This window comes from Amphiura filiformis, chromosome 6 (genome assembly GCF_039555335.1).
Source record: "Amphiura filiformis chromosome 6, Afil_fr2py, whole genome shotgun sequence".
In the NCBI taxonomy this organism is placed as follows: domain Eukaryota; kingdom Metazoa; phylum Echinodermata; class Ophiuroidea; order Amphilepidida; family Amphiuridae; genus Amphiura; species Amphiura filiformis.
The window spans coordinates 29,521,965-29,548,800 of record NC_092633.1 but is presented as its reverse complement, the minus strand read 5'-3'; the positions used below and the strand labels follow the sequence as shown (position 1 = coordinate 29,548,800).

Below are 26,836 nucleotides of genomic sequence, written 5' to 3'. Positions count from 1 at the left end.
CAAATCTGAATGCTGCATATGATAGACCTTAGTGAGACAAAATAAAAAGTCAATGGTGACATCTTTGTACAATGTTTACTTTGGGGTCAAAAGGTCAAAATGTGTATAATTTGAAACAACGAGGTATGGCAAATCTGAGTGCTGCATATGATAGACCTTAGTGAGACAAAACAAAAAGTCAATGGTGACCTCTTTGTACAATGCTTACTTTGGGGTCAAAAGGTCAAAATGTGTAAAAGTTGAAACAACGAGGTATGGCAAATCTGAGTGCTGCATAGACCTTAGTGAGACAAAACAAAAAGTCAATGGTGACCTCTTTGTACTTGGGGTCAAAAGGTCAAAATGTGTAAAATTTTCAAACAGCGAGGTATGGCAAATCTGAATGCTGCATATGATAGACCTTAGTGAGACAAAACAAAAAGTCAATGGTGACGGTCAAAGTTTAGGGGTCAAATTTTGAAATTGATCAAAATTGACCCATTAATGTTATATTTACTGCCGGCGGCTTGTACTCAGAATCTATTGACTCTAGTTCATTTTGAATATCAGAACACTATTATACTCCTGTTGTACGGGCTGGAAGGGGTCAGGTTGCAGTCAACGTAAGTTTTTGTGTTGTTGTTCATTGTACCACAATTTCTAGAAGGAATATGTGGTTGTACAGCATGTCCCAATAAAAACGCAAACCAAGTTTCTGTGATTAAAGAGTTTAACTTCAACATTACACTATTTTTCGCTCACCTGGAACGTTTTCACTAGTTCGACTAGCGTCTTCAGCAGATGGTGATGCTGTGATGGTATCTTGTCTACGATCGGGATAACCTTCACTGATGACGTCATATGATTGACAGAATGACGTCATAGGATGTTACGATGTAGCGGCGCCCCCGGGCATCAGTAGGTTGTCCCAAATTGGGTCTATTTCGAGTCCTTTGTCACGATTCAGTCTCGGTTTCTGAGTTCTTATGTGTCTAGCTTCCAGAACTCTGCGGGAATATTCTTTTTGTTCCCGTTCTAGCACTTTTACATTTTCCCAGTCAATTTGGTGATTTTGTGTCCTTTTGATCTGACTACGTGCTCCCTGACCGCTGATTTGGAACTGCCGGCAGTGGATTTGTAATCATTTTATCTACCACTACCTATGAATATCCACTCGTACAAGTTTCTGTGGTTTGACTCATTTTTTAGGTTTATTGATAGTCAGGAGTCAGAACTTTTATATATTCTGAACCTGTATTGTCTTTGAAAACATGGAAAATGTTTGCCTAAGAAATCGTGAAATTGGCATCTTGCGTCGTTGAGATATGACAATTTTGGCAACATGAGTCAAAATAAAACTTGTCCTCGAAATCAATATTGAGTTATTAAATGTATCATTTTGTTCATAATTGAATCACTTTGTTCTGCGACAGTGCATCATAGAGAAACTTCGTCGTAAATATTGATTTGAAATTGTGATTATTCTGGTAATGAAGCTGTTTGGGACTGACACATCCATGCAACTATTCATTGCCAATATTTAAAATAATCTATGAAACCTATATTTTGAGTTTCATTTGAAATTGAAGCCTAAATTTTGATTTGCTAATTTTTGTACCTAAATAACATGTTGCTGAGCATGAACTTTACGAATTGAGTATAGTTATGGTCATTTCGGCGTCAAATCTGTTTTTCACAAATTTAGAAGTAGTCGGTGGATAATTATGCTTTTCATCAAAAACTAAACTGATATTAATTAAATACTATAGCAATAATATCACTCCGTATATTGGCCACGGCTTATGCCTGGGTCTTATGTCTACTTTAATTCAGCATACATGATTTTGATTTTGACTATAAACCAGGCATGTCAGGGCTAACATGCCGCTTAAAATTAATTGTAGAAAAACAAATATTTCGGCAGGTTAATGACCACTACATGCATTTATCATGACTTTATATTCAAAATAATACTTGTTCGTGGGGAAAATTAGTCGCGTTGCATAAACCGCGTGACGCAGTACAAAATTGTTAATTTCAACGTCTTCCGGACGTTACCAGTGGACGTTTGTATCGAAGATGTAAATCGCAACCTATTTCTTAATTTCGTATACGGCTCACACACATTTCAATCTGCGCGTATGAACCGCAAGTATGAATGAAGTCATATTTTAACATTTATTTTATAATGATCTTACAAACAAAATGGATCATATTAATACTGCCCTACCATGATAAAAGGTAATATTGAGATATAGGATAAAAACATAATATTTGAGAAAATGCTAAGATTATTTGACGTTTTAGTATGTTTATTAGTTATAATTTATCAATACCAACAACTTCCTTTAAAAGTGATGGCTAAATTTGCATAAAATTAATAACAAAAAAAATTCTTCCTTTTGTGGTGGTTTTTCAGAGATTGTCCTTTACTTTCTGTGTGCAAAATTTAAGGACGCAAGTATTCAACATGAAAATTTTCTAATGTCTAAATTTAGTGTAATATAAATAATAAATCGTCAAGGCACCCGATGTGAATGTAAGTACTATTTTTTTTTTTTTTTTTTTTTTTTTGTAGACAGCTGTCTTTATTACAAGTTTCTTAATACATAGTACTGTCACTTAATCAGTGACCTTAAAATACATTTACGTGCATTTTATTTATTAATATTAGTGACATAGTCATTTCAAGAGAGTTATAAGAGGATTGAAAAACAAGCAACAAAAAAAAAAAAAGGAAAAGAGCAACAGAATGAGCGAATAGAACCAACTGCTGATTATTTTGTACTCAAATTGAGTAGAAAACAAAAAAACAAACAATCAACAATAAGCTCCACCCGACCCCCCCCGCCGACCCCCTCCACCACACATTGAGCATGTTGAGCATATTTTACTTTCTTTACTATGGATTAAAAATACACAGGAATGAAAAATTATATCATAAAATTAATAGTTGCCAGGATTGCCACTCATTATTAAACTTTTGTAACTTTAGGCTACATACTGCTTGGTATTTCAAAACATTATAATAACATTTAAGTTCCCTTTTTAAAACATGTAAGTTTGGTCGTTTCTCTGTCATCTTTACTCTATACAAATGAAATTTTGCAATAGTCAAAATCAGTGTTAGAATTAAATCATATTTAGATCCAAAAAGAATTAACTGAGGGTCATAGCTAGATCTATACTGATCTTGTCTTTTATCCAATCTTTGAGATCTTCCCAAAAATTTCTAGAAAAAGGGCAATCCACAAAGAGATGCTTGATTGTTTCTGGATTTATCTTACAAAAAGTACATAAGTCATCATCACTTATGTTCATTTTTAACAACAATGTATTTGTGCCTATGATGCTCTGATTAATTCTGTATTGAAACCATCTCAGTTTAATATCAGTGGAAAATTTGAAATTTAAGGTACATATTTTTTCCAATCATCATTCTCCATTCCAAATTCCATTTGCCACTTTGACTTACTCATTGTATTCTTCATCTTTGATTCAATAGAAATATCATAGAACATTTTGCACCCTTTTCGTTGATTAAAAAGTAGTTCCATATTATACGGCTTCAAAGGGGAGGCTAGTTTGGAGCCTATAGTACCATTGTAATTAAAATTTGACTGAATTGCCCTAATAATACCATTGTACTCTAAGAAATTGGTCTTCACTTTATAAAGTTTTGTAAATTCGACAATCGACAAAAAGGATCCGTTTGCATTTAAGAGATCATTTACAAACAGCACACCCCTTTTTTTCCAATGGGCATAACAAACTGATTTACCACCAATCTTTATTTTATCGTTCCACCACAATATTGTTTTGCAATACGGTTGAAATCCAGATTATTATTATTTACAATGTTTATAAGTGAGGACCAAGAAAACAGAGTATCATACCAGAACTTATTATCTATCATGTTTTTCATGTCATTAAAACGATACATACCAAGGCAACAAATATCATCACTTATTACATTAAAACAAAGACGAAATAGCTTAACCCATTTTTGATCACCACAGGCAACCCTCCGAATCCAATTTACCTTTAAAGCATTTATATGCATTTCTACATTTGGCATCTTTACTCCACCATTCTCATAATTTTGCACAAATTGTATTCTTTTAACTCGATCTGGCTTGCCGTTCCAAATATATTTATATATCTCATCATTTACCGTTTTGATAAATTCCTTGCTTGGGTTTGGTCACCCGATTCTACCATTAGTATACATTGGCTAATGCATACTAATAGATAATAGTATGCCTTGCTCATTGTCTTGTGATATATTTTAGTATCACACGAGAAATTAGTATTTGATGACCAATGTTTTCTATACTATTTTGGTTAATCCCCCCTAAACGGAGTGTATAAATGCTGTTGGGAATGATTTAATATCCTAAAACCAGTAAAACTTATAGTATACCCCTCATCGAATCAAAACGCCCAATTGGGCTTCTTTTAAAATAGGCCTAGGCCTACTAGTAAAATGTATGGATAATATTTGCTGCATCTTAGTCCGGACCGCGGGTTGGTAGTCCTAGTCGCGAACACTTGCATTAACCAGTCTTATTGAAAAAAAATGTCTTATTCATAATATTTTGACTTTTAAAATTAACCCGAATTTCGAGTTTGCTTTGCCGCATCATTACATTAGTCTCGGACATAGAATCTAGCCAGCTCTATAACGGCGACAAGAACAGGCTGTAAAAGAGACTACTGTATATTTCAACCACAGAACACGTGTGGCCACCGAAGTAATTTAAAGGTTGTAAGGTCAAGGTCAAATATTCTATTCCAGCTTAAAATGTTTATTTTCGCAAACATTCATGAATATTCATTAGGTAACGTCATAGTAAATGCTCTCTGCCAAGTTATTTCAGGATTCTGGTGGGGTTGTGCAATAATTATGTGTACTCTCAAAGTGGTCTGCCAAAAATAGCTTGCCCTCCCCTTTGGCCGTGCCAAAAATCTTTGCCCCCCCCCCCCCATTTGACGTGCTAAAATATTGGGGAATTTCCAAACAGCCCGCCAAAAAATCGCGCCCCCCCCCCTCTCGGCATGCCAAAATCGCTTGCCCCCCCCCTCTCGGCATGCCAAAAATCGCTTGCCCCCCCCCTCTCGGCCCGCCAAAAAATCTTTGCCCCCCCCCCCCCTTACACATGTCAAATTTTTGGGATCCCAATTTTCAAACCTTAAATGGTCTATTATGTTGCGAGCGCAGCGAGCAGGAAAATTTGCATATTAAAGCATTTCCGTACTGTTTTCCTAAGCCTTTTTAGAGTGATTTATTTAAAAGACGCCCAGTAGCTCCCAGTGAATGTGTGCCAAAAATCGCTTGCCCCCCCTCTCAGCTGGCCAAAATTGCCCCCCTTTCGGTTCGCCAAAATTTCTTGCCCCCCCAATTTTACCCCCCAGGCTCATAATTATTGCACAGCCCCTCAGTATAATCGAGTGCATCGAGCAGGAAATTTTTCATATTTGAATGCGTTCCTAATGTTTTCCTACACCAAAGGCGTAATATAGAAACGGTGCTATCTGTGCCAAAAATCGCTTGCCCTCCTTTGGACCTGCCAAAATCGCTTGAACCCCTTTCAACCTGCCAAAAATGCTTTCCCCCCCCTTTTGGCCTACCCAAAAAATCTCTCCCCCCCCCCCTATAATTCACCACCCGGGCAACACATAATTATTGCACCACCCGGGGGGCTGTGCACCGGCACACCCGCATTCTTTACGCCTTAATCAAAATTTTTGCGGCATTCCCCCGGGGGGAAAGATTTTTGGCTCGGCCAGTGGGGGGCGTTTTTGGCAGTCCATTTTGGGAACTCGCCACAAGGGGTACACATAATTATTGCAAATCAGCCCCTAATTACGACGGTGCGGTCACTTTTACGAGGGCGGGATCAGGTTTTTTATTTTGACAGCGAAAGGAAGGGGTCCCAAATATGTCGGTGACTGGAGACAATTTTACGACCCCCTATCTTGGGTCAAAATTTTATAACCCCCCAGCCAGACTCAAGTCAAATTATTCATTGCGGAACTAAGGGGTGGTGCAATAATTATGTGTACCCGGGGTGAATTATAGGGGGCAAAGATTTTTGGCAGGCCAAAAGGGGGGGGCAAGCATTTTTGGCAGGTCGAAAGGGGGTCAAGCGATTTTTGGTAGGTCGAAAGGGGGGGCAAGCAATTTTTGGCACAGATATTTTGGGCACCGTTTCTATATTACGTCCTAAAAAGGCGTAGGAAAACGTTACGAACACGTTCAAATATGCAAAATTTCCTGCTCGCTGCATTCGCATTATATGTTAAGACAATTTAAGGTTTTAAATTCGGGTTCCCCAAAATCTTGCATGTGTAAGGGGGGGGCAAAGATTTTTTGGCACGTCAAAGGGGGAAAAGGTTTTTGGCACGTCGGAAGGGGGGCAAAGGTTTTTGGAACGGCCAAAGGGGGGGCAAGCGATTTTGGCAGACCATTTTGAGAATTCACCCCGGGTACACATAATTATTGCACCACCCCTAAGGACCGGAGCACGCCAAAAGTTAAGAGCGAAGAAAGTGTAAAAGAAGGCGCGTGAAGTGCGTAAAATTTTTGCATATAGCTATAGATTGTATGCACATTATGATTTTGAAGTTAAAGTCTGTGCGCAGAAATTTTGAGTCAACAGCCCTTAATAATAATTCTATACCCCCCCTATTTATTTTTGGGTGTTAAAAATTATAACCCCCCTTATTTTTGGTCTAAAATTCTATGACCCCCCCCCAGTATATTTGGGACCCACCCCCTTCCGGAGGAAATGCCAGCACCCTTAATTTATTTACGATAAACTATTTCATTACAGTTTTATTATTGTTGTTGTATTTTATTACCAGTTCTGAGTGGTTATGGTTGTGGCGAAGAGATGACGTAATGAAATGAATATTAATGAGAGGATAAAATATGCGGTTGATAAAGCATCGGCAGGGTTTAGATAATCCGTCATCATTTATTTTAGAAGCCTAATTGGGCGACTTTTGAAATTTTCCTTGTAATATTGGTCAGTCTTTGTGCACTTTTGGTTTATGTGTTCCAGTATCTGTAGTTTTTCTCCCATAGAATCAAAAACAACAACAACAACAACAAAAACTAATTTTCCAAAGTCGATCTTTGAAAATGTTTAATAGAAAATTGGGCGACTTGTCAACTATCTGACCCGCGAATTTATGTGGCAACCCTTGTAACAAGTGTCAGTGGCGGAGCATACAACAATCATGCTGCATGATGATGAGATGAATTACAGGTAAGCTTAACAATTTATAACTTTGAGTAAAGTTGGTAAACTAAACATACGGTAATGCATAATATGGTTTAAAATATCTGACCGCTCGCCATTAATTATCAGATTATATACTTGGACAACGTATTTCGTTGTCATAATCATCATCTCACATGTATAAATGATAATCATTTATTAAATGCATTGACATGTGACGTGTTATCATGTACCGGTATAGTGTACTATTCATGTTCTGAATATATATACAGAATCATTAATCATTAATTTCAAGTGTCGCACCCCCCCTGTGTACGGGCCTGGCTGTCAGCTTTCAAGTTTCAACAGCTTGTCAGCTGTACGCTATTTGACACGGGAGGGGGGCAGGGTTCGCAGGTTTTTGCCGTAGGTGGAAAAAAACCACGGTTTTAACTAGCCCGAAACATCATGGCCCTGTTCCTTCCTCACTAGGGCCATGAGTGCCATACGTACGTAAAAACGGGGCACTGTGAATTCACGTCGCGGTGATGACGTCACACTGACGGTATCTATTTATAGGAAGAATTCAAACACAAGCGACGATAACAGTCACAAGTCTGGTCTTTTACATCCTCAAATGTGCTCAAAATTTACGAACATGCACCAAATATGTTTTGTTTAAGTCTCATCTTCATGTGAGGAATGGTAGGAAGTGGTATTTATGAGAAAAAGTGGTATTTTATGTATACCCTGGAGTGACCAGCTATGCTCAGGAGTCTCAGACCTTCGTACGGAGAAGGACAGTGGAAATCATAGTGAAGGAGGTGTGAGTACCTCGGGCTAGGTTTTAACTGCAGTTATAACCGCTTGCCAAAAATGGCTAAAGCCTAAAACTATAAAATCTCGAAACAAATTATTAAGTTACAAAAATTGTTTCCTGAGTAGGTATGTCCACATTGCTTATTATAGAGGGCGACGTTCAACTCAAAAAGCTCAAAAAGTTGCGACCACAGTAAATGGCTTAACTGTGTAATCCCCATAGTAAAATTCAAAATTTTGATATTTGGACAACAGAAACTTGGAGACGTAGTCTAAAAAGTGCTGGTACTTTATCTTTGATTCAGAAGTCACTATGCAGTGATAGTTTATTTTATAAAATAAAATTGCCTTTGTGTAAAATGGATCGCCGTGGTGAAAAATTATGCATTGCTTGCTTTTTTGTACAGTAAGTCATTGTAGGGCATTGTCAATGATGGCCGCAGATTTAATGAAAAATCATAAGAACAGACATTTGCTCATAACTTTGTTTCAAATATTTGAGCTACAGACATGGTTGATCGACCCCTCATTTTTTAAGTTAAATAATCACCTTTTTAAACAAAATAATTTCCATGTGAAAAAACCTGTAGACTTGAAAATTTTGTGATCATGTCTACCTGAGTGTTACAAGGCCAGATTTTGTTATTCTAAAAAGAAGCATTATATTAAGGGTACTACACCCCTGCCCAATTTTGTGCCTATTTTTGCATTTTTCTCAAAAATTATAGCGCATTGGTGACAAGTAAGATATTATTGGGGCAAGGATGTCCTAGGACTACAACTACTGCACTGGAAATTTTTATCTCAACACAAGCAACAGTTGTGGAGTTACAGTCAAAAATGAGGGAAAACCAATATTTGATCAATAAATCAATAACTACTCGCCTTGAGTTGCTGAATTTTCAGTGCAGTAGTTGTAGTCCTTGCCCCTACAATATACATCTTACTTGTCACCAAGGCGCTATAGTTTTTGAGAATAATGCAAAAATAGGCACAAAATTGGCCAGGGGTGTAGTACCCCCTTAAAGAAATGAATGGCATGCATTTTCATTGCTTAAGTGCATTTAACCGAAATGTGGCATATATATCAGATTAAAAAGTTTTTCATTAAAAGTTGTGTGTATATGAGTTTTCTGGTATTTTTTTTAATATTTGACTTAATTTGAGTGACTATATGATGTGAGTTTTTGCGGTTGAAACCAGGCAAAAACTAAAATCAGAGTTTTGCCAGTTTTTGCCACTGGTAATGGCAAAAACCGAACCGCGGGGGGTGGGGTGGAGCTTTGGGTATTTGGGTTTGGAACGGATGTGCCACTGAGAATTTGAAAATGAACCTATCAATAGGCATTACCGTACCGGTACTAATTTTGTAAAAAAATTGGACCCATCGGTATGTATTTAGTATACATACTGGTACCAAAATTTACAATTTTTGGCCGAATTTAACCCAAATCATCATGTAATTGGTACAATTACCGAATAGGGTGCAACTTGCTAGACTTGAGTCCAGTCCACGTTTACAGAGTTTCGGTTAGGGGCTATGGTTGGGGTAGAACAGTCTTGTAATTTAAGACTAGTCGAGTTGCACCCCTATTCGGCAATCTTTCCAAGTAATTTTTACCAATTTCCCCCTGAATTTCGGCTAGATTGAGGCAAAATTGGGCTATTTTCCAAGTCTTACCGATCACCCCCCGAAGTTAAACACAGCCGATCATGACAGGCGATTACATCAAAAATGTTGTTAATTGCACTTCAACAAAATTTTAGACTGTTAAAAAAAAAGGCAATCTTTATAGAACTTGAACTCATTCAAAATAATTTTCATCCAAATTTCATCATTAAAGGTCTGTAACCCTATCAACACTCCCCCAAATTTTTCTCATTGTTGAAGAGTTTTTGATATATCATAAAATGAATCATATTTTTCTCATTAACCATCCTGCAATGTATTTCCTAAGAATATTATAATAAGGGCTCACATTGAAATACCCTACCGGTACCACGTTTTCACACAGAAAGAAGGCAGGATTCCCCTCGCTATTTTATTAACGCGCGTGCCTCGGGAAAGCTCGGTCATAAAACGGATGGATTATATGCATCAGTGATACATCCTGCCCAGGATTTTAACAAAAGAAGGCTAGCACAGGAAAGCTGCAGGATGGCGCACACCTTCCTGTGTAAGGGAATTTCAATATGAGCCCTAAGATTTGGTAGATGCAATGACCTTTTTGGCATCATGCATGAGTCTCACACATTTTTACACATTTAGACACCTTCTCCCACTTTCTATCATGCTCACACTCACACACCAACAGTAAAATATGCACAGTGATAGTGCGATACGCACAGGCTCAACGCCTAGATGTTGATCCACAAGCCACAGCACACATTACAGCACACTTTTTAGTCGCCAAACAATATTTCAGTCCCGGTACGCCCCTGTTCAACAATATCTCATGTCAAGCAATCTGGAAATTTGTTGACAGTCCTGCTTTAGTTTGATCTAAATTCCAGCTAAATATCTAGAAGGTTTTTTTTTCTATAGTCAAGGTACTGTACTAGCTCTCTGCTATTTCACTCACAAAAAATGATCTGACAACCTGCATGTAGAAACTAAGCTTGCACAAGAGGTGTTCTTATCTGTGATGTCAAAACTCTACGCATATGGTCGCATGTCACAAATAGGTCACCCAAAAATGGAGGAGCCGTAACATGAAAATGCTTTCTTCCCACTTCAAGTTTGATTTATTGATCAAGTATGATACCTATTTTAGAAAGTTTGGTGTCATTTTGTAGATAATTATGTTCTTTGTCAAATACAAAAAACCCCAAGTCAATTGGACAACTACTTTGAGATTTATACTTCAATATATATGTAAGTTGTGTCAATGGAGGAGCTGGGGCGGGTCAGCCGGGGCGGGTGAGCCCCATAGGGTTGTACACAAAATTGTGAAAATATGGCAAACTTCAAACCTTTGTATCTTAAAAAGTACAACTAGCATGGACTACAAATTGCACATATATATATATCATCCTGGATTGTAGATCTACCTCATAGTAGATCAACTGTAACAAAAGATGTAACTAATTAATTGCCTAATTAATTGCTCATTAAGACAGTTTTCCCTATTATGTTACTGTACAAAGTGTGCACATAATGCTCCGACATTTCTAAATGGCCTATCTCTTGCCTGAGTCACCCTGCTTATTTAAAAGTACACATATTTTTAAGGAAATTTGATGAGGAATTCAATTTTGCTATTAGTTTTAGTGCCAGACATGGAGGAAAAAAGCTTTGATTGATAATGTCATACAAATTGTAAAATTATTTTACAATTTTTGACCACCCTGTATACCAAACTCTTTCTTCCTAATTTATTTGAAGGGCCCATGTAATGTCTTTCTGAATCCATATTTATTTTGAACTACATAGCTTTCATAAAAAGAAAATATGGGGTTTACCATGACAAGAAAGATGCTAATTTTGTTGATGTTCCACCCTGTATATTTCTTACCCACCCTGTATTATGATGTTATACTTTGTTGATTTGGCATCCTTGTAATATAAGCTTTTCAGAAATGTATGCTTTTAATGGTCTAAAGTGTATTCATTAAAAGTTGTGTTGAAGTGAATCAAAATTGGTGATATTTTTATCATTTAACATTATGTTACACAAAAGATGACCAATTCATGACATGCGACCATATCCCTGCGCAAATTAGCCATTTCTTTCAAAATGTGTATGTTCCCGCAAAATTTCCCTACAGGTGCAAGTGGCTATTTTCAACAAAATTTTGTTGATTGATTTTTAAAGATGGCTGTATCCAACCAAGATGGTTGTACTGTTGTACAATACCACAGGGTTGTAAACTCAGTTTCGAAGTAAATATTAAGTACATGTATTGCAACCTGAAATCACTTCATTTGCATTGATTTCTTAGGATGGTTGTATCCAACCAAAATGGTTGTGGAATACCATTACCAATATAAACATGGTTGTATTTATAGGTTTTAAACATGTATCACTTGTTGGAAGTGGAACTGTACAAATGAATGCACACGCACTGAAATGTCTAATGCATGATGAGCCCCGAAGAGGAGTGCAATCGATGCATCAACATCTCAGTACAAGTGCAGTTTGTACAATTTCTCGAGTAACAAGTAATTATAAATATTAAACATTGGACATCTGAAACAATTCATTTACATTGATTTCTTAGGATGGTTGTCCAACCAAGATTGTTGGAGGGTACCATTACCACCATCAATAAACAGGGTTGTAAACTCAATTTATTTATATTTTAACTTTCATTGATTTCTAAGGATGGTTGTTTCCAACCAAAATGGTTATAAACTCAACCCATTAAAGTGATTAATTTGAATTATAAGAATTTTCATTTGAGGACAGTTTTTACTGATGAATAGAGGCCACTGTCTAAATGTTTTAAACAATGTTGAAGGCAAACTAATCTTTTAATATTTCCAATGTTATTTACAGGTATATTAAAAGATCACTGCTGGCACACCATTCTATCTACAGATGTTAAGGTAAGCTTTGTCAGCCCACTGCCTTATACCCAAAACTTTTTTGAGACAAAAGAAGGAATATGAAATGAAAAATATGTGTGTGTTCAAACGTTATGTACATGTTGGGAGTAAGGGAAGTTGTTGTCAGTAATTACAGGTAATTTCGTGGTTCATAAATGCATACATGTAGAGTTTGGACTTGATTGTGTGCAACTTCAGTGTTGCATGAAATCTTTGCATTTTGTGACCATTGGAGGTTTAAGTAAGTTGCTGAAGGCATCATCGGATTAAGCCCATTCATTGAAAAGAATAAAAGTCCCCCATACAACCACAAAGTCCCTAAAAATAGGGCCACAGTTGAATCTTCTCCCCCGTACAGCATATATTCCAAAATGTCTATAGAGCTTATTAGGCGTAAGTTAATGTAACCTGCAATGGACATGATAAATGTGATCCCCAAATTAAAATAAATGAACCTTTTATAGGCATAATATTTCTTGCACTGTGGACTACATCCTCACTCTCGGCATGCCTTCTCATGGTCTGCGGCGAGTTGAACCAATGCACATAGGCGTTAGTACCGGTCCTACTTAATAGGCTGGGTTAAGTTGTTCCCTGTGTCTGTAGTGGGGACCTCCTTTCAACAGGCCTATGGATATTTTTGCCGCCTTGATAATTTGTCTATCGTTATGTATGACTTTAATGGCATTCCATATTTGTTTTTCTCTTTTTGGATATGTTTTTCCTTGCTGGCCTCCCATACTACACAATTTTCACACCTATAGAGTGTATGCAATTGTATAACAATTGAAATGACAGTCATGTTGGAATATGTTGAAATACAGTTCTACAATAGCTGAATATGATAAGAGGGATAAGTCTCTAGATTGATTCAACAACCATTCATGCATATCACATGTTTTATTGTCCTATTATCATGTGAATTGCCAGGGTAAGTCCGTGGTAGGACAGATTTTTAAAAAATATAATAAACAATTTCCCTGATAATCAAATATCTTGATTTGATAAAAAATAATATCACAATAGCATTGGATGATTAAAATTATGTTATAAAAAATCCATGATTGATGACAATAAATTGTTTAATAAAATATTGAAAAAAATCACTTGGTCATCGGATATCGAACTTGGGTCAGCGTATCCGGAGTCGAACGCCCTAACCATTTAGCCACGGGACACTGATGTAAATTGCTGTGTCGATGTACAGCATTTATTATATGAATGGATGCATCGTCCAGAAAGAACAATTAAGAATAACTAGGCGGTTACCCGTATTTGGCGGTTCTCGGCTGGCGCGATTACCTGGCTGATGGTGACTGTACCCACGACCAAGTTTCATGCCCATCCGACAATTTTTACTAATTTGACCTCAGATGACCCCTGGATGACCTCGGGTGATCTTGGCCCACTTACCGAAACAAACTTGTTCTGTCTGAGGTCCAGATGCACTCACCCACCAAGTTTCATGCCCATATGACAGTTTTTACTAATTTGACCCCTAGATGACCTCTGGTGACCTTGACCCACTAACCAATACAAACTTGTTCTGTCCCGGGTCAAGACGCACCCACCCGTCAAGTTTGGTGACCTTGACCCACTAACCAATACAAACTTGTTCTGTCCCGGGTCAAGACGCACCCACCCGTCAAGTTTGAGGAACGTGCGACCCCCAGTCTCAGAGAAAAACAGTTTTTACTAATTTGACCCCTGGATGACCTTGGGTGACCTTGACCCACTAACCAATATAAACTCGTTCTTCCTCATACCAAGCTGCACCCACCCACCAAGTTTGAGGAACGCGCAACCCCCAGTCTCAGAGAAAAGAGGCGGACAGACAAACAGACACACAAACAAACAGACAGATTCTGGTGAATTATAGTAAGATGTGAAAAACTTGGATTTTTTGGTGAATGGGACTCAAAATTGCATAAAATATCATAGAAAGTTAACAATATAACTCAAGTACTTTAATGTTACGTGTAAATATAGTTTCGCGGGAGCATCTGTTTAGTCTTCTTTATCAGTCGATTATTTTTAAAACTTGCTGCTCACAGCTACCGTGTGATTGTGACTCTAAATACAACTTTCGGTGTGGTAGACCTGGGATTGGGTGGTAAAAACAGCATTTTTCTTATTTTCTGTCATTAAAAAACAAAACTGTGTTTTGCTTTTTATTTGACTGAAATCTGACTTTCCATTCAAACATTAGAACTTATCAAACATTATTTTGCTAATGACCACAATTTTGAATCCAAATTGCTTTCCCATAGAAAATGTGTACATATTCAATTTCTTATGTATTTTATTGCTTTTGCCAAGCCTTGTTGACCAAATTTATAAATTAACATTAGATTATCAGACCCAATGCTGAACCAAACACATGTTTTTGACAGATGTCCCAAATGATGTTACGGTACTACATGTATCTCTCAAAAGACTAATTTTGAAGTGAAAATCATGATTTTCTGTGTTTTTTAATCAAGGAATTTAAACTAATTACTTTCAATGCAAATTTTCTATCATTTCATTTTTCATGAGTTTATGATCTCCATAAAATGTGAGAGTCAAAACTACATCCCCTATGAACTTGAAACTTTGCATGATTGTACTTTAATCTGTGATCTGTATTTTAAACCTCAATTGAAAAATGTAAAAAGTATATTATATTCACTAAAATGACAAATTCTGATAATTGAGCGATATTTGATCATTCCAGATTTTGGTTTTTCACAGACAGTGAATAACCTAACCCCCTCCCTTAGAAGTCTTTGCAAAGAAGTTTATAACAGATCTCTGTCGAAAGAGCTTCAATTTGATACCTCAATGAGCTTTATAAGATGTTAGGTTGAGGCTCCATTTTTTGTTGAAAATATGACCTTATCGGCTAATTAATTATGCTAATTAGCTAATTAATTTTTTTTAAAATGTTTACGGTAGTATAGAGTCACATGCTACTTTCATTTATTCCCAGGTCTACCACCTTCAAACTACCATAATTTTGTTCATATCACCTAGTCGAAACACATATCAGGTTAATCAATGTTTGCGCTGGCAGGGAAGGGGTTCTTTACTACATGTAGTGTGTGCAGGGCTGGGGTAGGGGACACTTAACATTGTCAAGAGGGTATCATCCTTGAGCATGGACGAAAATGCACTCAAACAAGTATGGCAAATGTCACTGGCATTATCTTATTCCCTAACTAGTAAGTAAAGTATCAATTTTATGGACTCTAAACCAGTTAGTAACCCCCTGAACACTACCTGCCAATCTAACATTGCCTCTGATTGGTTAATTACATGATATCATTACTTTAATTACCACTCAGAATGGAGCTTTGCAAATATTTCACCCGATGTTTTTGTGTGGTGAAATTATTCTAACAATGTTGACGATTGGTCCAATTGTTCCTTTATTACACTACTTGAAAACTGTTACTTGAAACTCACAAGGTCAGAAAGTTTCCATAGGACCTTTAATATGCATGATCTATTGAGCAATACCTTTTTTCTCAAATTTGCTTGTCTTAGAGAGACCATATTCATGTTACATATGTACAGTAGTCTTGAAAATAATAATTTTTCATGAATTTTTTTTCCACATAATTATGATAGATACCTACTGAATACTGATCAATACCCAGGGACCCCCATGGGGTGTAGGGCACAAAAGAGAGTGCCCTTGTACATGTAGGCAAGAGGCATGCAGAGCCAGAGGTTCATACATTTATGCTGGACATTCCATTTGTTCCATGAGGGACAATTTTAGTATTTTTTTGTGTTGCTTTTTTTTTTATTATGCCTCAAAAGATATTTAAAACATCTAAATTCATCAAGGTACAGTAGTTAATATTATAGGTTTTTAATTAATACTGAAAATCACATAACATGTGCAAAACCATTGTGTGTTCATTCTTCCGGTTTGTGATCATGCTCCCCTTTTAGAGGGTGTTTGGTATTCTGATGGACCTTTAATGAGTATTTTCGTTTGTTTGCTTGCTTGGTTGTTTTACAGATAATTCATCACAATAGTGCAACTGGGGATTCAGATCAGGGCTGTCAGCGGAGTGCAGTGATTAGTGAAGTATTTGATTTGGAGATAAAACAAAGGAGAAAAGGGTCTTTAAAGGTGCTGCTGAAAAAGAAGGTAAGGTATGGTAAAAGTTTCTGTCTTCATGACAAGTACTTTGACAAAGTTGTTATATGATGTAAAATGATATAATACTCATAAATTTTGATTCATTGAAGACAGCTTTTTACTTTTATGAAATAATAATATTTATATTACTGGTATTCAGTCTGAGAGATATCTTTTTGATCGCTGGACTGTAGGCTTCCGCCAAGTATTGACTATAAATGGCATGAGCTCCTGCCAAGTTTGCAGAATGCATGTACCAGCATAGACGAGCCAGCACTGGTTGTGGAGACTATGCAAACATTCTTTTGACAACAAGGATATAAATCTTGAACAGAGAAAGCAGATGGTTATTGGTATGAGCAAATTTATGTGAAACGGGAGGGCGGAGTGGCCTACGTCATAACTTTGCAGGAGCCTATACAGTTTAGCGATCAAGAAGATATCTATCAGGTTGAATTCAAATGTATTAAACCTGTGATATGAAAGCATCCACTTCACAGTTCAATGAACATTTACTGCCTAAAAGTCGGTAGGGCTAATTGAGCGTGAAATTTCCCATTGACTGAGACTAATACAAATATTATTATTGTTTACTACTTGGATGAATGATAATCTTCACAAATGTACAGCTTTTATTGGATATTTGAGCCCCAATGGCTTTTGGAATCTGGAATGATTAAAGAGTTTGTTTTGGGTCAGGGTTCGGACCCGACCCCTCTCATGCCAAGCACTAGGTCGGCTACTGGTAGCTGACCGGTAGCTATGGGTGTTTTGCTGGCCCAGTCAAATGGTGATTGTGTTATCACATCATGTGGCACGCATGCATGTGCAGTGCATATATCTGGTAGTACTATTTAAGGTTGGTCTGAACCATGGAATTATGGAAACATTTTAGCCTTTCAACTTCTAAATTGTTGATCTAAAGTGTATAAAAGTATATATATTTCGAATGGAAATTAGCTTACAAATCCAGTGGTGACGTCAGATTAATTTATAAAATGCTCAATTTTGGAGAAAATCATCAAAAACCGTGATTTTGACCCGTAACTAATTATTTTTTTCAGTAAAAATTTTTTCTTTTTGATTTTCAAAATCTAGGTATGAAAATCTAGGATCCGTTAAATTTATTTTTTTGAATTTTGATTAAGTTTAAGAAATATTCGCTTAAAATAGTTGAAATCTGACAGCTTCAGCCTAATTTAGACTATGTTGTCTATATTTTTGTTTTTTGATGGAAATTTTAAAAAATGGCAAGATTTCCGCCATTGACCATGTGGACGATTTTAGATGGAAAAGGGTGAAATACTATATTTAAAAATGATAGAAATTTGTTTAAAAAATTAAAACCTAAAATTATTCAGTTCAAAGTTTAAGTACACAGACTAATGAATATAGAATTCAAGAAAACTGGAATTTGTCATTTTTTAAAAAATGCCATGGTTCAGACCAACCTGAAGTATATTTGTATATTACCTGGATTCCAGTTATATACAGACGATGACAACAATGTACAGGGTACTGTGCACAAATTATAATTTGTCCAGTTAAATTGTCTATGGCCTTGTAAACTGTACTTATAAAAACAAATTTAATGAGACCTGCTCCTGCGAAACCTGGGCAAAGTTGGGAAATGCCCTAAAAATGTGTAGAAAAACAGTATGAAAATGTTCACATATGCGGAATGTTAGCCATCACATAATTTGAGTTTCCAAAAACCTGATATGTAAAAGGGGAGGAGGCGAAGATTTTTTTTCATGTTGAAAGGGGGAATATGTTGTCAGTGTCACATGAAAAGGGTAAAAACAATTTTTGGCAATCCATTTTGAGAATTCACCCTGGGGTTGGCTTCATAATTTTAGACAGCAGCTGTGAATTCTCAAAATGATTTGAAAAAAAACCCTGCTGGCCCCTCACCCCCCCCCCCCCCATTTAATGTGCTAAATTTATTTAACCTCCCCTTCGTCACTAATACTTATTCCCCTTTTGTCATACCTAAAAATGTCCAGGGACATGTTCCCGTATTGCGCTCTCAGATTACCTCTGGAAATCATTTTATTTACAACCTTCCTATAGGCATCATGAAATTTATGCTGAATGCTTTTCTTGACACCCTTCCCACCAAAAGTCACTGATGGGTAATACAAATTTTAAATATCAAATACCGTATTGTTCCTAATAAGCGTTATATTAAACACCCACCCCAAAAAATGTCTAATATGCAAAGTGATTAATGATTATTAATGATTTCAATATGGATACAAATTCAATACTATTGTCTACTGTCGGTGACCGGGCCCCTCCCCCATACAAATTCAGTGCTATTGTAATTGTTTATCACCAAGACAGTACTGTTGGTAACCGGTGACCCCCCCGTGCCATTGTCGCTTGAAACAGCTTTTATAAAGTTAAAAACGTACACTATTAATTAGTCCCTATTAGGCCCATGTGCGGTTATTAGGAACAATACAGTATAGCCTAACCATTGTAGAAATCACAAGACCCTTAATCATGTTGAGAGTATACACGTGTCCTTCATCATCATGTTCATACATGTAATCATTGTAAAATCATGCTTGACCAAGGTTGGTATGCATGACATCATAACTCTGTTTCCACATAATCATGGACACTCTCAAATATATCAGTGACCAGTCCTGGAAGTTCAACTATGACCTAGATGGTGTCTTTTAAGTTGCTGGTACCATATAGTTCCTCCTGATATTCTTCCCATGCAGCAAAGATCAGATCTGGTTTTCATAAATGAAAGCTCAAAATATTTCTTCAAGCAAAATATCCACAAAACTCATACATTGCTTTGTTCATAAATAATTATGCTAGTCTAACCATAAGTTGACTGGCAAGAACAGGGTTTCAATACAGAGCTAATTATTCTATTGAAATAGACAGTAGAGGCTCATATCATGCTCAAACAAATGTATTCTAAGATCCATTTCCCTCTCAGTCTTAAAGAAGAAGAAAAAAAACCAATGAAGCAGGCAGTGGCGGATCCAGAGCAGTCAGAGGGGGGGGGGCCCAATTTTGGAAAAAAAATGTAACTAATGGCATGAAGCGGCTTCATCCCGGAGGCTTGCATGCGACGCAGGGGGTGTCTGAGGGGGATGTGCCCCCTCAGAAGTTAGAAACTTTTGGAAAATGTAGACCCATTTGAAGCCAATTGGTGGACCATTTTGTCACTATTATTGTGTAAAATTTTAGTTTGAAAAAGCCTAAAATTTGAGAAAAACAGCCCAATTGGAACCATTTGTGGACAAGTTTTGACTTTTATTGTGTGAATTATTGCTATATAATTATGTACCAATAAAGTTAGCATACGTTAGGGGGTGTCTGAGGGGATGTTCCCCCTCATAAGTGAGAAAATTTTGTAAAATGAAGGCCTAATTGAAGCCATTTGGTGGACAATTTTGCACTATTTATTGTGTCAAATTTTATGTTTTAAAAGGCGAAAATGTGCGAAATGAAGGCCCAATTGAAGCCATTCGTGGACAAGTTTTAACCTTTATAAATAAATTAGCTTAAATTACCCGATATTGCTTTAGATTTAAACATAAAGTTGCGCACACAGGGGGGTGTCTGAGGGGGATATGCCCCTCAGAAGTGAGAAACTTTTGCAAAATGAAGTCCTAATTGAAGCCATTTGGTGGACCATTTTACACTATCATTGCTTTTTAAAACAAAAAGGGCCCGAACTTCGATTTGTAAAATTTTAAATATAACACGGACACTATATAGGCCTAAGACTTGAGATTCGCAATTAAAGCATGTATGGTGTTGAATTGAAGTCGGCTCGGAGTCCGTCTTAATAGGCCTACTGACTTTGGTGACAAAATGTGACGGGCCCTACATATCGGTGGGCTGCCGTAATTTTCACATGCTTTTAGGCAGAGGACCCGCCTTCAAGCAAAATAATCACATACCTATAGGCCTATAGACTGACCCGACTGCGATTTAGGCATGGGCCTACTATCGTGCAATTTAACCTTTTCCCTTCTCCTTTTCTCCTTTTTTCTTCTTTTTTCTCCTTTTCTCCTCTTTCTCTTCTCTTCTCTCCTTTCCTCTTTTTTTTTGGGGAGGAGGGGGGGGGGCCCGGGCCCGCCGGGCCCCCCCCCCCTGAATCCGCGCCTGGAAGCAGGTATTTGGCAAATTTTCCAAATTGCTCAGTCAACATGCAATCATGTGTTCTTACTCAGTTCTTTACTCAAACATAAGATAATTGAGGCAGTCAAGCAGTTATCTACTTTGGATCTGTAAAAAATTACAAATTTGTCAAACTCCCTAATTTGTAATAGAAGTTTGGTGAATTTGTACTGCTACAAATTTGACTACAACACTGTATTTTTTGAATAGTCGCCTTCTATTAAACACCCCACCATTTTTTTCACCAAGATGTTTAAAAAATGCTGATATTTCCATGCTATCTTGTGTAGTAAGCTTTCCAAGGTGCACACATGGTCACTAATGGCGTCGGTAATTGGCGAATATCTGCTTGTAAACCCGGAAGTGAACCGGAAGTCATCGTTCCTAAGTTCATAGTTTGTCATTTCGGCATGAGTTTCAAGCTTAGGGGGTAGGAAGTTTTTCAACAAAAAAAAACTTCACCCACTACATGAGCAAAAAAAAACTTTCCCCAACAACACTAAAAAAAAACCCTTTCCCCACCTAACTGTGTATAATGCATGAAATTAAAAAAACAAAACTTCGCTGCCCTACCCCCCTGAGTATCAAATGGTGCGTCCCTTACCTAATGATTTTAACAGGAATTATCGTTTTAAAAATGACCTCTATAATAATTAAATCCCCCCCCCCCTTTTTGGGAGTGACTATTCAAGGAAATATGGTATTTCAGGGAAAAAGCTTTTGCGATGATATGTAGAATAGGGTTGTATCTGATGATGGTATGGTGGCAATATAACTTGCTTCAATCATGATCCAATTACCAATTCAAGACAACGAATGTGTACTAAGTCGACCCTGCTTTATGGCATATACATGTATGTGATCAGCATTATACATGCATTGCAACTGTGTAACTTCATGTATATCATTGAGCTATCATTGATAGTGCTGTGAGGAAATGTGAATAACAGTTGTACTTTTAAATTAAAACAATCCACCTTGTTATTATAATATATTTGTAAACATGGTAAATGAAAATCTCACAATTAGAATATTTACACACCCAAAATCCAAGTGCATTAACCAACTGTTATTTGTGGTGACCGCGAAAGATGGTTAAGCACGGGTGACCGCTAGTATTTAAAAATTTGCCAATAATTTTTTTTTTCTTATAAAGTTAATATCATAAGAAACAATACTGGTTTTAACAAACAAGACCTATGGACAGTGGAATATTCAGTGGTTGCAATGATGCTGTTAATTTTAAATTCCTTCCAGCATTGTAGTTGACAGCTTTGATGAAGAGCTGAAGAAGTTTGAATCAAGACATCACATGCAAGGGAGATGGACATAATCAGACCGTGATACAAGAAAGCACCAAGATAGCTGGAATTCCAACAGAAAGCAGCACTGATCAAAAGGTTGAAACATGATGTTGTTGAATATCTATGCATGCATGAGACATAAAATAAATATGGAGGTAAGATTTTAAATGAATGTGTTAATATGAGTTCCTTTTCAGTACGCTAGGGAAGGGAGTGAGATTGTAATGGTGTGATCACATTTATTCTCGGTCCCAGCCTGTTTGTGCTCCTCCCACACCAAGCAAACCATCTGGTAACAACCTCATTACAAAAGTTTCATATTATGTCTTTTCTGATTGACGAACATCAAGTCTGTCTAAAACCAGGATTTATACCATCACAGCGTGGCTGTCGATCAACCACTGTCAAAGCCCAGTTCTTGATTGACAGCCATTTCATCCTAGTCTATCAGAAGGACCACACTATTTTTATTATAACAATAGTGTGGTCCTTCTTGATAGACTATGATGAATTTGCTATCAATCAATCATTGGGCTTCAGTGGTTGATTCAGATAGCCATGCAGTGGTATTAATCCACACAATGTGACTTCTCTGGCATGAAAGGCGATATCAGGCGATTGGGGCCTCAGTGGCTGCCGCCGCTAGTCTATTCCTATTGTAAAGTCTGCACAAAAAGTATCGCAGCTGTTATAAATACGCCTATAGCTTCAGAATTAATAATTGAATACCTGAGTGGAAGTAGGGCCCAACTCCATCAAAACTGTTTTTGTTTTTTTTAGAAAAAACTTACTATTTGGAAAAGTTATATAGTTTATCGGCAGAATGTTTTATTCTTCAGGGGACCCTTAATACATGAACATACAATATTACATACACTAGAAATTATATAGGAGCTTTCCATGGCAATGGTACAGGTCTTAATACGATCTGGTCTAAGTGAGCTAGTGAGACCAAGGGCACCTGCACATTGCATATATTTGATTGGTCAAAGTTTGTATTTCGACTTGTTTGAGTTGTTATTTCACTGACGAAACAGCCGTGAATGAATCCAATGATTGCACTACATGCTTTGGTGCTAAAATAGTCTCCAAATTGATACTTAAAAGCAAACCAGACTAACTAGATGCTGTTGAAACTCACACAGCAGATAGTGTCTGAGATTTTATTATTCAACTCTGCACATTCAATTACATTGGATTATGTTTTTTAAGGTGGAATCCCCCCGGTTTGGGTGATCTTGAATCTAAAGCTTGTACAGGTATAAACTTAGTGAATGAAACTTCCCATAACTAGGTGGCATGTATATCTTAAACAAATTTCAAAGGTAGAGACCTTTGGAACATGATATCTCAAAAAGTGTTTTATCAATAGAAATGAAATTTTTGGAATGTGTTCTTCATAGACAGGACTGGAATTTGAACTAGAATTATGATAATCATGTGATGTCTTAGGGGTCTACCGGGAGGTCAAAGGTCAAATTCAAATTTTAATAATTATTGCTGTATACTATTTTGATGCTGCCATAGCAACAACATAATTCCCAAGCTTGGAATTAAAAACTTCTAGTTCAATTTATAGCCCTGCGTATCAGCAACACACAGTGTGGACATGCGTTCGCGAAAAAAAGTTTTCGAGATATCAGCAATTTTGTGAATTTTAGTCTAGAAACACTGTTTTTAGGATTTTCTATATTTTGAAACACTGCTTTATTATAATTTTGATTTGGAAGCGAAACACTTGAATTATCACAAATAATTATAATAATGATTATTTTTTAGATATGGTTTTTAAAGGGAAAAACGTTAAATATTGCAGTTTGAGAAAACAATAAAATACATAAGAATTAATTTTTTAAATTTGCCTCGCAAAGTTACATTTTTGAATATAACTTTTGAATGGAAGCTCCGATTGTTTTCAAACAAAAAGCAGAAGAAAGGGATTTTTTTCCTTAATTCCAATTTGTAAAGTCAACATGCAATCATGTGTTCTTACTCAGTTCTTTACTCAACTAGAGCGATAACCGCACCATAGCTGAACCATGTGGCTTCGGCAGTTTATTGTGGTAGGCATAATACCACTGTCATCATTGCATTCAAATTTCAGCTCAATTGAAGCATTTTGAAAACTTGACATTTGACCCCTTTATTGCCCCTTAATGATCTTAAATGAATTTTAAAATATTTTAAACATGTTTTGAATGTCATAAGGATCATTGCGTTTAAATTTCAGCTCAATCAGAGCATTTTGGAAAACTTGACCTTTGACCCCTTAATAACCTTAAATGAATCTTAAAATGTTTTTAAAATGTTTAGAATGTCATAAGGATCATTGCATATAAATTTCAGCTCAATTGGAACATTTTGAAAAACTTGACCTTTGACCCCTATATGATCCCTTAATCACCTTAAATGAATTTTAAAATATTTTTTAAATGTTTACAATGTCATAAGGATCATTGCATTTAAATTTCAGCTCAATTGGAGCATTTTGAAAACCTTGACCTTTGACCCCTTTATGACCCCTTAATGTTCTTAAATAAATGTTTAAATGTTTTAAACATGTTTAGAATGTCAGAAGGATCATTGCTTTTAAATTTGAGCTCAATCGGAGCATTTTCGGTTAAAACGACCTTTTTTGACCCCTGTGACCCCAGGATGACCTCTGACGTTTGGAAATATTTTTATTATATTCTTTATGTTTTCCTCTTTCATATGACACCACTCATGGGGTCATACGTTCGTGGCATTTATAGATATGTCCATTTCAGACCAAATGGTTGGTCAGTAAGCTAGTAAGTAAGCTAGTAAGTAAGCTAGTAACATTCGCACATATAGGCTGATACCATTTCATGGTTCAGCAAAAATAAGATAATTTTTGCCCACAAGTATGCAAGGAATGCATTTATGTAAGCCAGGCCTATGTTCTGAAAATCTTAGTTCATGTTCACATTTTTATAATAAACTAATGTTTCAACAGTGGGTTTCACCCGAATTACTAGCAAATATTGCTATTTTGCCAGATAATACACCCTGATACGGATAGTTGAATGAATTCTATCTCAGCGCATCTATTTATTATAATTGTAACATTATTCCCCATTGTTCTAAATTGATTGATTCAAAAAAAGTTTTTAGTACTTGACGTTCTACTGCATTTTATAAGAATATCGCAGGCAACGACCAAAAAAAGAAATGGGGGTTTCAAATTGACCTTTGGAATTTGAAAAGTATAAACCATGCTGGGTCTAAGGTGTGCCAACACTTTTCTTTGATGGTTTTGACCACAATTTTGTAATTTTTAAAATATCTTTAAAAAAAAATCCAATAATCTAAGCTAACTGAATGGACAGTAAAAATTGAGGCACACAGTGTTTAAGTTCTTCCAAAACAGAATAAACAATACCCCCTGGGAAATGTGTTATACCCCTCAAAGGAAAGATTCACTATTGATAGGGTACAAAAATTTTTGAAACAAACCTTGCTTGAGATTCCATTAACTGCATAAATGTTTACTGTTTGGTCTTTATTTTCTTGCAGAGAACCAATGTCAACCTAAGGCTCCACAATGCCTGTGCATATCTTCAATTTGGCACAATGTGCAGAGGAGGACAAAGGATTTCTCCAGGCAGAGAACTAGAAGAACCATAACGTTATCAACAAAGTTGTGGCAGGCTAAATGCATCCACACATAGAGCACAAGACATATGTGTATGATCATGGACATCTGATAAGTCAAAAAATGTATGAGTACAAGATGCCCTCAGACTCTTACAGAACAAGTGTTGTTCATATGGTCATTTAAATGATCCTGTACTGTGTAGCCAGATAATGTAGCTGCGGGCGAAGTTAAGCTATTCCCAAGGTTCGGTATTCTGAATGTTTGCTATTCCGAATGTTCACTATTCTGAAAATTAAAAAGGTTCTCTATTGCGAAGGTTCTCAATTCTGAAAACAGAAAAGGTTCTCTATTCTGAATATGAAAATGGTTTCTCTATTCCAATATGAAAATGGTTTCTCTATTCCAATATGAAAATATGGGTTCTTTATTCCAAAAGCGAAAAAATAGTTATTCGAAAAGTCACTGTGTTTTCAATTCGAATATGAAAAAAGTTCCTATTCGAATATGAAAAAAGGTTCTCCATTCCAAAATCTAAAAAGGTTCTTTAGGAAATGAGTCGCTGTGATCTCTATTTGAATTATAAAAGAGTTTCCTTTTTCCGAATCTGTCGTTGTTGAATCATGTTGCACTCTCTAGCAAAGTCCTTAAGGTTTGGTGGTATGATATAGGCCTGTGCAGTGTAATTTAGGGTGCTTTGCCATAGTTTAGGGTTGGATGGTATGCCATTGGGTTTTGACAGTATGTTTTTACGGAATGGGTTGCGAGAGCACATAATGGCTCCATTAAACCAGGGACCATTTTTCTTACCAGCTTGGGTCGAAAACTCTCTATTTATACTACTATTACGGGGTGAAAATCCATAGAATATCTGTTTATATTTGGTAAACTTTTAGTATTATTTCAGGGGATATTTCTGGAATCTATAGCAATGAAAAGCATTCCGTCATTTGGGATGCCCCTGTCGACTTGTAGGCCACTTTTGGACGCGACGAATTAGGTGGGTTAGGCATGCGCAAAGGATCATGGGTAAATTTAGGTCTCATACAGTGG

At 36.6% G+C, this 26,836-nt stretch overlaps 1 protein-coding gene and 1 long non-coding RNA gene across 2 annotated transcripts in view; both read left to right on the top strand.

The window, feature by feature from the left end:
• Positions 1 to 26,836, top strand: part of LOC140154451 (uncharacterized) — a 108,733-nt gene that overhangs the window by 21,651 nt on the left and 60,246 nt on the right. The window lies entirely within an intron of this gene.
• On the top strand, positions 7,098 to 25,973 carry LOC140154239 (uncharacterized). The gene is made up of 5 exons (XR_011859279.1): positions 7,098 to 7,253; positions 12,524 to 12,573; positions 16,586 to 16,717; positions 22,121 to 22,322; positions 25,705 to 25,973. It is a non-coding gene; the product is annotated as an uncharacterized lncRNA (long non-coding RNA).